The sequence below is a fragment of the Lithobates pipiens genome, unplaced genomic scaffold (genome assembly GCF_037356315.1).
Source record: "Lithobates pipiens isolate NorthernLeopardFrog02 unplaced genomic scaffold, aLitPip1_a1.2 Scaffold_8, whole genome shotgun sequence".
Taxonomy (NCBI): domain Eukaryota; kingdom Metazoa; phylum Chordata; class Amphibia; order Anura; family Ranidae; genus Lithobates; species Lithobates pipiens.
In genome coordinates, this window is record NW_027507903.1 from 358,456,987 (window position 1) to 358,471,109 (window position 14,123).

Here is a 14,123-nt window from a genome sequence, read left to right on the forward strand (position 1 = left end):
AATGCCAAGATGGCACAAAACCCCCACAAATGACCCCATTTTAGAAAGTAGACACCCCAAGCTATTTGCTGAGAGGCATGTTGAGTCCATGGAATATTTTATATTTTGCCACAAGTTGCGGGAAAATTACAAACTTTTTTTTTTTTTTTTTTTTTTCACAAAGTTGTCACTAAATGATATATTGCTCACGCATGCCATGGGCATATGTGAAATGACACCCCAAAATAAATTCTGCTGCTTCTCCTGAGTACGGGGATACCACATATGTGGGACTTTTTGGGAGCCTAGCCGCGTACGGGGCCCCGAAAACCAAGCACCGCCTTCAGGCTTTCTAAGGGCGTTACAGTTTTGAAGGCCATAAAATGCCAAGATGGCACAAACCCCCCCCAAATGACCCCATTTTGGAAAGTAGACACCCCTAAATTTAGGGGTACACTAGTGAGACTAGGTAATAAATGGCGGGTGCCCTGAAACTATAAAAAAAATAACTAACCAATCAGCGTCACCTGTAACAGTTATATGGTGATCACTGGTGAAAGGGTTAACTAGGGGGCAATCAGGGGGCTTTATGCGGTAGTATATGGGGGTCCCTGGCGCTATAAAAAGCTGCGGCGAACCTAAATACCTACCTGCCTAACTAGCGTCACCTGTGACACTAATACAGCGATCAGAAAAACGATCGCTTATTAGGCTGGGTTCACACTGGAGCGATGCGGGAACGCCACGAATGCGCGGCGGGTTCCCGCATCGCATGCCTCCCGGCGGCAGTTCACACTGCCCTATGCGAACTGCTGGGAGTGTCAGTGAAATGTTACTGACACCCCCAGATCAGTTCGCATATCGCAGTGCGATCTGCAAACTCGGATCGCATGGTGTGAACACCCATGCGATCCGATTCTGCTGCGGGCCAAAAAAAGGGTCCCGTGCGAATTTGCGGCGGGTGCGGCGGGTGTGTGGCGGGTGCGGCGAATGGCTGAACTCGAATCGCACAGAGATCGGATGTGATTTGCACTGCAGTGCGGTGCGAATCACATCCGTTCTCAAACCGCTGCAATGTGAACCCAGCCTTAGTGACACTGGCGACGGGGGGTGATCACGGGGTTAAACCTTTATTGGGGGGGTTAGGGGGGTACCTTAGAACTAAAGGGGGCTAACCCTAACTGCCCTAACAGTTATTAGTCACAAATGACACCCGCCGGGTGATCAGGGGGTTAAACCTTTATTAGGTAATAAATGGCGGGTGCCCTGAAACTATAAAAAAATAACTAACCAACCAGCGTCACCTGTAACAGTTATATGGTGATCACAGGTGAAAGGGTTAACTAGGGGGCAATCAGGGGGCTTTATGCGGTAGTATATGGGGGTCCCTGGCGCTATAAAAAGCTGCGGCGAACCTAAATACCTACCTGCCTAACTAGCGTCACCTGTGACACTAATACGGCGATCAGAAAAATGATCGCTTATTAGGCTGGGTTCACACTGGAGCGATGCGGAAACGCCACGAATGCGCGGCGGGTTCCCGCATCGCATGCCTCCCGGCGGCAGTTCACACTGCCCTATGCGAACTGCTGGGAGTGTCAGTGAAATGTTACTGACACCCCCAGATCAGTTCGCATATCGCAGTGCGATCTGCAAACTCGGATCGCATGGTGTGAACACCCATGCGATCCGATTCTGCTGCGGGCCAAAAAAAGGGTCCCGTGCGAATTTGCGGCGGGTGCGGCGGGTGTGGCGGGTGCGGCGGGTGCGGCGAATGGCTGAACTCGAATCGCACAGAGATCGGATGTGATTTGCACTGCAGTGCGGTGCGAATCACATTCGTTCTCATAAACCGCTGCAATGTGAACCCAGCCTTAGTGACACTGGCGACGGGGGGTGATCACGGGGTTAAACCTTTATTGGGGGGGTTAGGGGGGTACATTAGAACTAAAGGGGGCTAACTCTAACTGCCCTAACAGTTATTACAGTCACAAATGACACCAATGCAAAAAAAAAAAAAAAAAAAAAAAAAATGACATTGGTGTCACTGTGACTGGGGGGCAGGGGTAATTGGGGGGGTGATCGGGGGGTAAAGGGGGGGTGTGAGTGTGCCTGGCATGTTCTACTGTGTGTGTAGAGTGTTGGTGCAACTTACTGAACCGCTCTCCTCCGTGTCGGAACGAAAAATACCGACACGGAGGAGAGAATACATCACTTCCTCTCCTGTGTTTACATTACAGGAGAGGAAGTGATGTCACCGGGGATTTCTATTCGTCGGGAGCGATCGCGAGGGGGTGGCCATGAATGAATGGCCGTCCCCTCGTCCGGGATCGCTCCCGTACGAATACCGACCGCCGCAGGCACCGGGCGGGGGCCCGATCGGGCCCCCGACCCGCGGGAGGCAAGGGACGTACATGTATGTCCTTATGCCTGCCCGTGCCATTGTACCGACGTACATCGGCGTGCGGCGGTCGGCAACTGGTTAAAGGAGAAGCACAACCAAAGCTTGTTTGGCTGTACTTCTCCTATGGATTACATGAGTACAGTTCATTTTGCACTCATGTGAACCATTTTCAGCAGAGAGAAGGCTGCAGTACACTCTCTGATGACATCACAGAAGTTGGTCCAGGCTCTGCATCATCACGGCCATGAAGTTGGGATCCGCCAGATCCCTGGACCGGCACCTGGCTTAGCCTCTCAGCGAGTAACTGAGAGTCTGAGCTGACCGGCCCCTCCACAGCCCAGCGCTCCAGTGAGCAAGGAGGGGGAAGAGCAGAGAGCTGTGACTGACAGTCTGCAGCTCTTTGTTCATGGAGCTGTGAGAACCGAGGGATCAACTGTGTTTGATCGCTCAGTTCTCAGTGTAGAGGCACCTGGGGACTTATTTTAGGCTCCATACACACTCGTTTTTTTTTAAGCTCCTAGAAGCATTTTTTTTTCTGCTCTTAGAAGCTAAATAGTGTTATCCTATGTGCCCATGCACACTACTTTAGGCTATTAGCATTTTTGACCTTCAACTTCTAGGAGCAGAAAATAAATATATTTTTGTAAAGTTTCTTGGAGTGTTTTTCCAGCAGAAAAAAAAAAAATGCTGAATGTTCCTAACTGCTTCTAACTGCTTCCAAAATCTACTAAAATACTACTAGAAGCTAGCACAAAAATGCTATTATCAACATTTTTCATCCAGCGTTTTTCTGACATTTTTTTTTAGCTTATAGTGTGCATGGAGCCTTAATATGCCGAATAGACATAATCTAATAAATATTTTCATAATTAGAATTGTTTTTGTCACTTGTACCCCCCATCTCCCCCTCCCCGTAGTACCCCATCTCTCCGTTTTTTATTACTGAATGTTGTTTTTTATTGGTTGTTTAGACCACTCAAATATACATTGCATGTCATTGATTAAAACACTTGTCGTCTGATATTTCTGTATCTTATATGAAAAATTTCAACAAAACATATGGAAAAAAAAAAAAGTTCCCAACAATTGATGTAAAAGAATGCATAACCATGTACAGACCCCTAGATCTGACAAGAATAGAAATCAGTTGGCACTTTTCTGTTCCATTAGTAAATAATACAGTGCAAGGAACATATAACTTGTTAAGTATTATATTTATTTGTATTTATGTAGTGTTATTAAGCATTTGAAAACTTGATTCGCCAGTGACAGGACATCATTTCACATACAGCACTTGGCAAAGACAGTGAAGGAATGAAAGCTTTTGGCAGCCGATAAATAATGCTCTGAATGACGCGCTGGCAAATCTTTTCTTCCCACCTCCTGGGAGGAAATGAAAGGCGAGAGAAACACGTGCAAAATCCTTTTCCTACGAGCAGCGTAGGGAAAGCAAAACCTCAACATATTTCAAGCTAAAAAAAAAAAAATAATAATAATAATAATATATATATAAAAAAAAATAAAAAAAATAAGAATCATCAACATAAAACAATATTAAAAAAATGATCAATCAGTAGACGTTGTGTACCTAGCACCCATTCCCCAGCTCCACCTTTTTGTAAAGTAAATCTAGTAGTACGTGATGTTATACTGCATCCTAAACGATCGGCTCCCATGTGAATGACGCTGGTAGGCAGGAGAGGGGTGCTGATGCGGCAGGCGGCGAGTAACCGTCCGTGGTGCTACTGAAGCCGTGAGGAGCGGTTCGTGCTGTTGAAGCGGCTAGGGAGCTGTGTCGTGGTGCTGCTGAAGCGGCAAGTAGCTGTCCGCGGTGCTGAAGCCGCAAGGCGCTGTCTGTAAAGCTGTAGCGGCTAGGAGCTGTCCAGGGTGCTGAGACAGCGAGGAGCTGTCTGGGGTGCTGAAACAGCGAGGAGCTGTCCGGGGTGCTGAAGCGGCTCTGCACTGCAGCTCGTGGCCTCGTCTCCGACACTCTCCCTGGCCTGAGCTCCTAGTGGTAGCTCCCAGTCTGCTGTGATTGTGAACGTTGGAGCTACGAGCCCGAGGATTGGACGTCTTTTCCATTCAGTCTGCGCCTTGCTTTCATTCAATACACGGAGCTGCAGTGGCTTGCCTGCTTTACTTGCCTTTCGCCGGGGGTTATAGTAATAGGGCGGCAAGTTTGTGGATTGCTGGGACTTACTGTCCGCTGTGGGATAGCCTTGTACTGTGGAACTCTGAGACTATTAAGGCGTGGGAGAGGGACACAAGGAGTCAATTCACTGCAGATCATTACCGCAGGGATGCTGTAGGAATCACTGGTAACATTATTTTTATTATTATTATCCCTTGGGTAATGTAGGCTGATTGCTTATGCATGCTAAAGCTGTCACTTCACATAGGACCGTTGTCGTCACTAGAGGTTTTCAGCTCCATGTGCACCTACTATGTGTGTACACACATCTCTGGAATGAGTGACAACGGCTAAGGACTTTTGGAAGTACATAGTTGTGCGTTAAGTCCTTAGCTGACATTGGTGCTTTTTTATTAGTATTACTATTACTTTTTCCCTTATTACGTCCATAGCAATGCGTTTGGCAAATCTGAAGAAGTTAATGTTTAGGTGTATATATGATGAGATCTATCCTTGTTTTTTTTTTTTGTTTTTTTTTTGAAGGAGAAAGGAGTCATGTTAATAAAACAAAAAAACAAAAAAAAAAGGGATGCTGTTTTTGCATCATTGCAGCAGGAGGCAATAATAGACAGCATTCTTGTTTGTAAATAGTAATAAAAACATATAAGTGCTTTAGTGCTACCTCATGTTGTTTGTCCATAATGATTGAGCTACCGCTAAATTGCTCTAAATAATAAATTTCAGACTTAAGAGTTTAGGAGATGAGTGATGTCTTGTTTAGTGGTTCTGAAATTGCTGCTGTTTTTAGGGCCTGTATGATAATGTTACAGGCTTGAAAGCATAAATCATAGCTAAAGAAATATGCACTCAGGTTATGTATAAACACACAACGTTGTTGTTTTTGTACATACACATGCAGGTGTGTTGCTGCCAGATTTTAAATTTCAACTAATTGGTGAAGGCAACAGTAAAGCAATGACAGTCAGTTCAGCTGCCTGATGTTTAACTGCAGGTGAAGAAGCAATCAATAAATAATGACAAGTTGGTACCGTTAAAAACAAATCAATTCTGTTTACAGTTGTAAAATTTCTGTTAACTGAGATGTTATTGATTGTGGAAAACAGCTACTAAACAGTTCCTCTGGACAAATTAAGAATTTCTGGTTGTCTATCATTGTTAGCATGATATCAGAAAATAAAACTACAGAGCCAGTAAATTTAAGTTAACTTGGAAACAACACTAACACTACAGGTTCAATTTATTAAATAAATAAATATATATATATATACATTAGCTATATAAAACACATCACCCTGTCCTTATGATAAAAGTAAAGAAGTCATGAAAAAGTTTATTAACTTGTGTTCATGTTTTATGAACCATCTTTTGTGGGATGACATTTTGTTTTCTTATTTTTTCTTTTTCTTTTTACCGCTGAAGTTCTGGTGGCCTTTGGTTTAAAAGCTCACCTTTGATTTTTTTTAGCTGCTATGTTCAATCTGTTCATAGCTGGATGACACAAATAATCATATTCATGATTTCTTGCTTTGCTAGTCCTAAGTAATCATTTTATTGATGATGGCTGGCATAAAAGTATCCACTGTTCTGAAATGACTGAGTTATAGATCATTTTAGATATTTTCATGGTCCTTCGATCTTATAATGTAATGAAAAATAAAATCCTGATGCTTTATTTCATATGGAACATAGTTCACCAAAAAGCTCACTGATCTGAAATGTGAACATCAATGTGAGCATCTGGACTTTTAAGATATCAAAAAATGTAAATGCACATCTTAGAATTACAGAGGCCTGAATCATTTTACTTATGTATTTTATGCTGAAAACTTTACCATTCATATATTATTTTTTGTGTTCATGCACATTTAATTATAGAGACACATGCATGTGTACTTATTAAAGCTCTCACAATATTTATTGGCATCTTAATGTACCCCTTTTGGTTTTCTAACTGAGTTACAAGCCTGAAAAAAAGAATTGTAAAGTTATTGTGAGCAAACAATATCACTTCACTCTTGTCTAAGTATCAATGTCATGAGTGACCGGTGCATTTATCTTGCTTATTAGTGGGTTTATTTTTGGCATCTTGGCATATGCTCCCATCATGTAATAGTCTCTTAGGTGAATGCGCCAAGGCAATTTATGTATAAACTTTTTGTAAAGTGGCAAGAAATACAAATTTTATAATGCAGGGCACCTATGGTATTATTGTTTTAAGATTGTTTAGTTATATTTTACTTTTCTGTAATACAGATATAATCTGAACTTTGAATATCAAATTACATATATTCCAAACGTATTATAAATGTGTGCTGTGTAAATGTTTTTTTCCTATGCTGTTTTATTGATTTAATACATATTTTCAGCTACAGGATAAATACACATGGCACTCTGTGCATTTGACACTATTAACACTTTTTGTTAGTATCAAATAATTTCAAAACCCAAACCAAGATGTGCTGCAGAGCAAATCAGGAGTAGGATTGAAACTAAAATATTCATAGAACAGCCAGCCTGTGTTTATATCATGGGATAGTTTTCCTTACAGATTAGTTGGGAAATTAAAGCCAACATGGTTTTATGGTATAGTAAATGTACTCCCTTTTTTGTTATGAATACCACTTTGAACTTTATCTGATACATTTCAAAAAACATTTTTTTAAGTGAACCTGTGCTCTCTTTACTTTCCCTAAACTGCTATTGCTATGCATTGCAAGCATGTAAGGGAGGGGTTAGTAGAACTATGAACTCCCATTAAAAAAAATTTGCTGTGCCTCAGTACTTAATTATATGTGCTTCTGTCTTTACAGTTAGTCCCTTTGTAAAGACCCACAAATACTTTTTGAGCCTGCTAGTGTAGTCCATCCCATATAGTTTTCTGTGATGGTGTGTAAGCAAAGCTGTACTGCTCCTGAGTTCAGGGCAGATTTGATTCTTTGATGTAGGCTATAACTTGTCAATCAGCACTTGGCCACACTTATTGCAGCCTACTACTTTCTGGGCTAACAGCATGTTCTCTGTTGCGAAAACCTTCCCACTGGGAGCTGCAGCTTCTAGAAGGGAGAACTAGAGTGACAGAAATAAGGAGGATTTGTCTCATTAAAGCAAGGGAAAGCATGTTTTTAGTTTACTTTATGAGGCATGTCATCCTATAGCAATTGGATATGGGACTTGTTTAGACTATCAAACAGGAGCCTTTAGTTACAGTATCTCACAAAAGTGAGTACACCCCTCACATTTTTGTAAATATTTTATTGTATCTTTTCATGTGACAAACCTGAAGAAATTACACTTTGCTACAATGTAAAGTAGTGAGTGTACAGCTTGTATAACAGTGTAAATTGGCTGTCCCATCAAAATAACTCAACACACAGCCATTAATGTCTAAACCACTGGCAATAAAAGTGAGGACATCCCTAAGTGAAAATGTCCAAATTTTTCCCAAATTGTCAATATTTTGTGTGGCCACCATTGTTTTCCAGCACTGCCTTAACCCTCTTGGGCATGGAGTTCACCAGAGCTTCACAGGTTGCCACCGGAGTCCTCTTTCACTCCTCCATGACAACATCACAGAGCTGGAGGATGTTAGAGAACCTGCACTCATCCACTTTCCATTTGAGGATGCCCCACAGATGCTCAATAGGGTTTAGGTCTAGAGACATGCTTGGCCAGTACATCACCTTTACCCTCAGCTTCTTTAGCAAGGCAGTGGTCATCTTGGAGATGTGTTTGGGGTTGTTATCATGTTGGAATACTACCCTGTGGCCCAGTCTTCAAAGGTAGGGGATCATGCTCTGCTTCAGTATGTCACAGTACATGTTCTTGTGCATCATCTTAAGAAGAGGCTTCCTTCTGGGTTGACAGCCATGCAGACCAATTTGATGCAGCGTGTGGAATATGGTCTGAGCACTGACAGGCTCTCCCCCACCCCTTTAACCTCTGCAGCAATGCTGGCAGCACTCACATGTTTATTTCCAAAACACAACCTCTGGATCTGATGCTGAGTACATGCACTCAACTTCTTTGATCGACCATGGCGAGGCCTTTTCTGAGTGTAACCTGTCCTATTAAACCTCTGTACGATCTTGGCCACAGTGCTGCAGCTCAGCTTCAGAGTCTTGGCAATCTTTTTAGCCTAGGCCAGTGATGGCGAACCTTGGCAGCCTAGATATTTTTGAACTACATTTCCCATCATTCTCAAATACATTGCAGAATGTATGAGCATCATGATAAATGTAGTTCCAAAACATCTGGGGTGCCAAGGTTCACCATCACTGGCCTAGGCCATCTTTATGAAGAGCAACAATTGCCATGAGATGCCATGTTGAACTTCCAGTGACCAGAGAGTGAGAGCCATAACACCAAATTGAACACACCTATTCCCCATTCACACCTGACACCTTGTAACACTAACGAGTCACATGACACCGGGAAGGGAAAATGACTAATTTTCCCAATTTGGACATTTTCACTTAGGGGTGTTCTCACTTTTGTTGCCAGCATTTTAGACAATAATGGCTGTGTGTTGAGTTATTTTGAGGGGACAGCAAATTTACACTGTTATACAAGCTGTACTCATATACGGGGATCTTCACAAAGTAAGTTTACAAACTTCAAGATCATTCGGGTTAATAGTTTTAGGCTAAAAATAATTAAAATACAATATGGAAATGAATACCATATATACTTGAGTATAGGCCAACCCGAATATAAGCAGAGGCCCCTAAATTTACCACAAAAAAAATGGAAAAACGTATTGACTTGAGTATAAGCCTAAAAGCCAAAAATAAATGTAGCGCCGCTGTCTGTAAACATTTTTTTCCCAAGACTATAGTTGAGTCTTTAGGTTAATTGTTCTAAATTGTGGTTTTGGCATCAGTTTGGCTGGGCTGTATTAACGTTTTGCCTGGTCAAAGATGCAGATAACACCTTTGACAGGCATTGGAATGCAGTCTGGTTGGACGCATTGGGTACCAATCTCTCTCTCTGAGCCTATCAATGGGTGCGTTGTCTTGCTGTGTATTCCGGGAGAGGGTACTTATGGTGCTGAACTCATGTGGTTCTGGGTTCTGGTCCAGAAGTATGTTCTGACTCCATGGTCCTGGTCCTCCTGACCAGCCCCCAGAGGCCCTCATGGCCTGGGGTGCGGATCCATCTGTTTCTGAGTCTCAGAACTGGCTGGTCCGAGGGACAGTAACTGGAAGGAGGATTCTAAAGTGGTCTGGTGCCATCTCGGGTTTTGGAGAGTCCCAGCAACTCGTCATGCAACCAGGGGAGGGTAAGAGCCTGGATGTTGCGCTGTATGGACACTAATTGAATCCACATTTCTTACGGTATCGCCAGACCGGCTGCAAGATACTGGTGCCGCAAGAAGGTTCCTATTTCCATCCTTGTGTTACAACTAAGTTCCTGTGAGAGACTTTCTGTGTTCATCTAAAAGTTTGAAACCAAGCCTGTGGCAGAGACTTTGCTAAGTTTGAGTCATGTGTCGCCTGCTAAGTTCATAAACCAGCATTTATCCGACAGTGGAAATATCCAGTTGCAAGTGGCTACTCCCAGGATTACCTAGAGAGAGACATTTACTAAGTGTCAGCAGTTTCAAAGTGCCTGAGCTTCCATACCTATAACCTTTATTCCCAACTGAGAGACTGTGTTTCTGTTCAACGTTTTAAGTAAATAAAAATTCCTACGGGAAATCAAGTGTTGATCTCTGCAGTTATTGGGCCATCAACCTTCGGAACCCCTAGATAAGACCGATGAGCTACAAGGCGGAGAAGATAAACGGTAAGCCCAAGAAAACCAGCCACTCCTTCGGGGGTCAGTGCTACATAAAAATTGATACCAATAATGTTTTTGAATATTTATTTAAAAGAAAAACAGCAAACTGGCTCTGTAAGTGGAAAAGAGGCTTAATAAAAACAATATGATATCAACAATATCTTTAAAGGTACAAAAACCTTAGCTCAATCAGCAAACAAGCTAAAACACAAGAGTTAAAATCCATTAAAACTGGATTCCTCCTCATTATCTGTATCTCTAAACAGAGCTTCAGCATTAGCTGGTGTGAGGTTATCAGCATAAACATTGTCATCATCACTGAGTTTGCAGTCATCACCATCACTGCTGTTGTTCTCAAACAAAGTGATGTCTTCACTGCCATCCATAGCATTACTAACAGGCAGCACAGTGGTGTAGTGGGTAGCAATCTCACCTAGCACTAAAAAAAGTTCGCTGGTTCAAATTGATCGAATTGATTTCATAGTCTTAGGATTATGTGAGTAGCACAATTCAATTTTTTTTCTAATTTTTGTTCATAACAGATGGGTTTTGTATCACATACAAGTCTGTTTAAATGCACAACCTGCTTAAATCAGTAGATCAGGAGAAAGTCAACAATGAATTCTGACAATACTCAGAATCGTCTCAAATTGATTCCATTAAAACCAAACCAAACCTGTCCTCGCAGACCCTAACTTGGCTCTTCTCCACTTTTTGACAATAGTGTGAACATGATGAAGACAGATACAGTAGATGCATGCAGCCTTCAGTATTTTTTTTCCACAAATCATACAACTGAATATTTTGTAGGTCCAAAACATAATAAAAAAGGCTTTTATCTCACAACCAGGGCCCAGTCAATAGCTATGCACTCATCTAGTGCTATGTTATGGTTGCTTGCTCTTGCTGAGGTGTACAGGATATAGGACACGATTCTGTCTTGGTTTCTTCCAGTAGTCCCTCTAAGGTGTCAGATTACGGTGCAGCCTCCTATGACACACGGCACAGTGATTCCTAGCATTGGATCACTGTGTCGTCTGTAACAAGAGGAGGTGGGGCATTACTATATGGCTGTCTGCGTGGCAATCTGACACAGCGTGGGAGGGGAAACTATAACAAAGGCCTGATTACACTCCTTATCAAGGACACAAGAGGAGGCGGGGCATCGATATGTGGCTGGCTGCGCAGAGATTTGACACAGCATGGGAGGGAGGGGAAACTCACAGGGGCGTCGGGCCATTCACGAGCGTGATCCAGCAGCATGGTCCCACCCCTTTTTCTCCTCCATTTTGGGAATTTGTTCCCTCACTCAAGTATAAGCCGAAGCAGGTTTTTTCAGCCAACAAAATGGGTTGAAAAACTCGACTTATGCCGTGCACACACGATCAGACTATTTGGTGGACTTAGTCCGGCAGATTGCAGCAGAGGTCCGCCTGACTTTCCGAACGAGTGGACTTGCACAAACACGCCCACACACAAGCAGACTTTTCCAGTGGACTAGGTCCAGCGGACAATTCATTCATTCCATTCATTTTGAACGTGACTCCAGGTAGACCGGACTAGGGAAGGAAGTCAATGTTGCCGCCTCCATCGGCAAGATTGACACCTTGCTAGCCCCGTCGCCTGGTACAAACGTCGTGGAGGTCCCCCCAAGTCCATACCAGGCCCTTATCCGAGCACGCAACCCAGCCGGTCAGCAAAGGGGTTGGGGTTAAGCGAGCGCTCCCCCTGAACCGTACCAGGCCACGTGCCCTCAACATGGGGGAGCGCTTTAAGGAAGGGGGGCCCTGCGACCCCCCCACTCCAAAGCACCCTGTCCCCATGTTGATGAGGACAAGGGCCTCTTCCCGACAACCCTGGCCGTTGGTTGTCGGGGTCTGCGGGTGGGGGGCTTATCGGAATTCAGGAGCCCCCTTTTAAGGGGGCCCCCAGATCCAAGCCCCCCACCCTATGTGAATGAGTATGGGGTACATGGTACCCCTACCCATTCACCTGAGGGAAAAAGTGTTAATTAAACAAACCACAGGTTTTTAAAGTAGTTTATTAGACAGCCCCGGGGGTCTTCTTCTGAAATAGGGGGTCTTTTCTCCGGGCTCCTCCACTATCTTCTGCTCTTTTACCACTCTTTTACTAGCAGAGGAGCCTGGCTTTCTCCTTCGTCCTCGCCACGGTTCGGGGGTCTTCTTCTGACTTCGGGGGTCTTGTCCCGCTCGTTGGTTCTTCTGCCGGACCTCCGCTATCTTCTTCCAGCTCTTTTACTAGTGTTGGCCCAGTCTTCTGTCACTGTCGCCGCCGCCTTCTTCTTCTTCCCTTCTTCGGATGTTGACATGACACTCTCTCCGGATATAATGCCAGGGACACATTACGCGCCAACTTATATAGGCATAAGGGGTGGGTTCACTGGGTGATGTCACATGTTGACCCCACCCCTTATGATGTCACAGTCCCAAGCCCCCTGCCTGCAGACCCCGACAACCAACGGCCAGGGTTGTCAGGAAGAGACCCTTGTCCTCATCAACATGGGGACAAGGTGCTTTGGGGCAGGGGGGCACATGCCCAAAACGCGCCCCCATGTTGAGGGCACACGGCCTGGTATGGTTCAGAAGGGGTTGCTTGCTCATCCCCACCCCCTTTCTTGACCGGCCGGGCTGCGTGCTTGGATAAGGGCTTGGTCTGGACTTTGGGGGGACCCCCGTGACATTTTTTCGGGGTAGGGGTTCCCTTTAAAATCTATACCAGGCGATGGAGCTAGCAAGCTGTCAATCTAGCCGATGGAGGCGGCGACATGACTTCCTTCTGTAGTCCCGTGTACCTGGAGTCACGTTCAAAATGAATGGACTTTACTCCATGTGTGGGCAAGTCCGTTCATTTGAAAAGTTTGGCGGACTAGCATACAGAAACTGCAGAGTCCGGTGGATGATTTTGAGTCAAGACATCTTTCTAAGTCCGCCGGACTTTTGGGAAGAAAAACTAAGTCTGCCCGATAATCTGATCATGTGTACGAGGCATTATACTTGAGAATATGCAGTATATGACTTAAAATTTTCACCATTGCTATGCTTTAACTATTATTAATGGCACTAAAATGATTCCTCTCACTCAGGCTTATGCACTGATACCTAAAATACAGTATGTTACCTGATCACTAATTGCATGCAATTAGCACACGCATTCATATGGGAGTGCATTGGAGGGGTCCATAAAATGTGTTTTTTGGGGGGGATTTTGCTTTCCCTTTCAGCAGTGAACTGAAGTATGCTCAGAATAGACCAGAGTAGACTGACCAGAAAATAAAATTTTACTGATTTTTTTACCCCTCAAAACATGAAACATCCATTCTACTTTTGCAATGACACCAAGAATTTCTTGGGAATTTCTTGGGATGGGAAATGAAAATGGTGATGCACAGGGGTTATCCATTTTTACATAGCATTCCAAGTCTGAATACATGTTCTGGGTTAATGCCAAGGAGGTTAAATATGGTATTTGTATTCTTAATTTACATTTGATTGTAAAACGACATTGTTCTAGTACAAGAGTTTATATCATGTATGTTTGTAACACAACATTTAAATCAATATATAAAAATTTGAATTAAATAGCTGTGATCTGTGAGTATGCTGTTGTAAATATTAGTTCTGCAATACTTGACAGCTATAATTGGCAAAGATGTGGTAATACTAGACACAGACCCTGGAATATATACTACTTAAAGTCTTGTCTGATCTTACAATCTAATTTAGCTAGATTAATAGCCAGAGAAAATTTATACCATACATAGATTTATATTGCATTGTTAAAATGCCAAAT

At 43.4% G+C, this 14,123-nt stretch overlaps 1 long non-coding RNA gene across 1 annotated transcript in view; it reads left to right on the top strand.

The window, feature by feature from the left end:
• The first annotated feature begins 4,002 nt into the window (after nucleotides 1–4,002).
• LOC143962644 (uncharacterized) overlaps nucleotides 4,003–14,123 on the top strand; it is an 838,833-nt gene continuing 828,712 nt past the window's right edge. The window contains exon 1 of the long non-coding RNA XR_013270746.1: nucleotides 4,003–4,701. This is a non-coding gene — a long non-coding RNA (uncharacterized LOC143962644). The remainder of the gene's footprint in view (nucleotides 4,702–14,123) is intronic.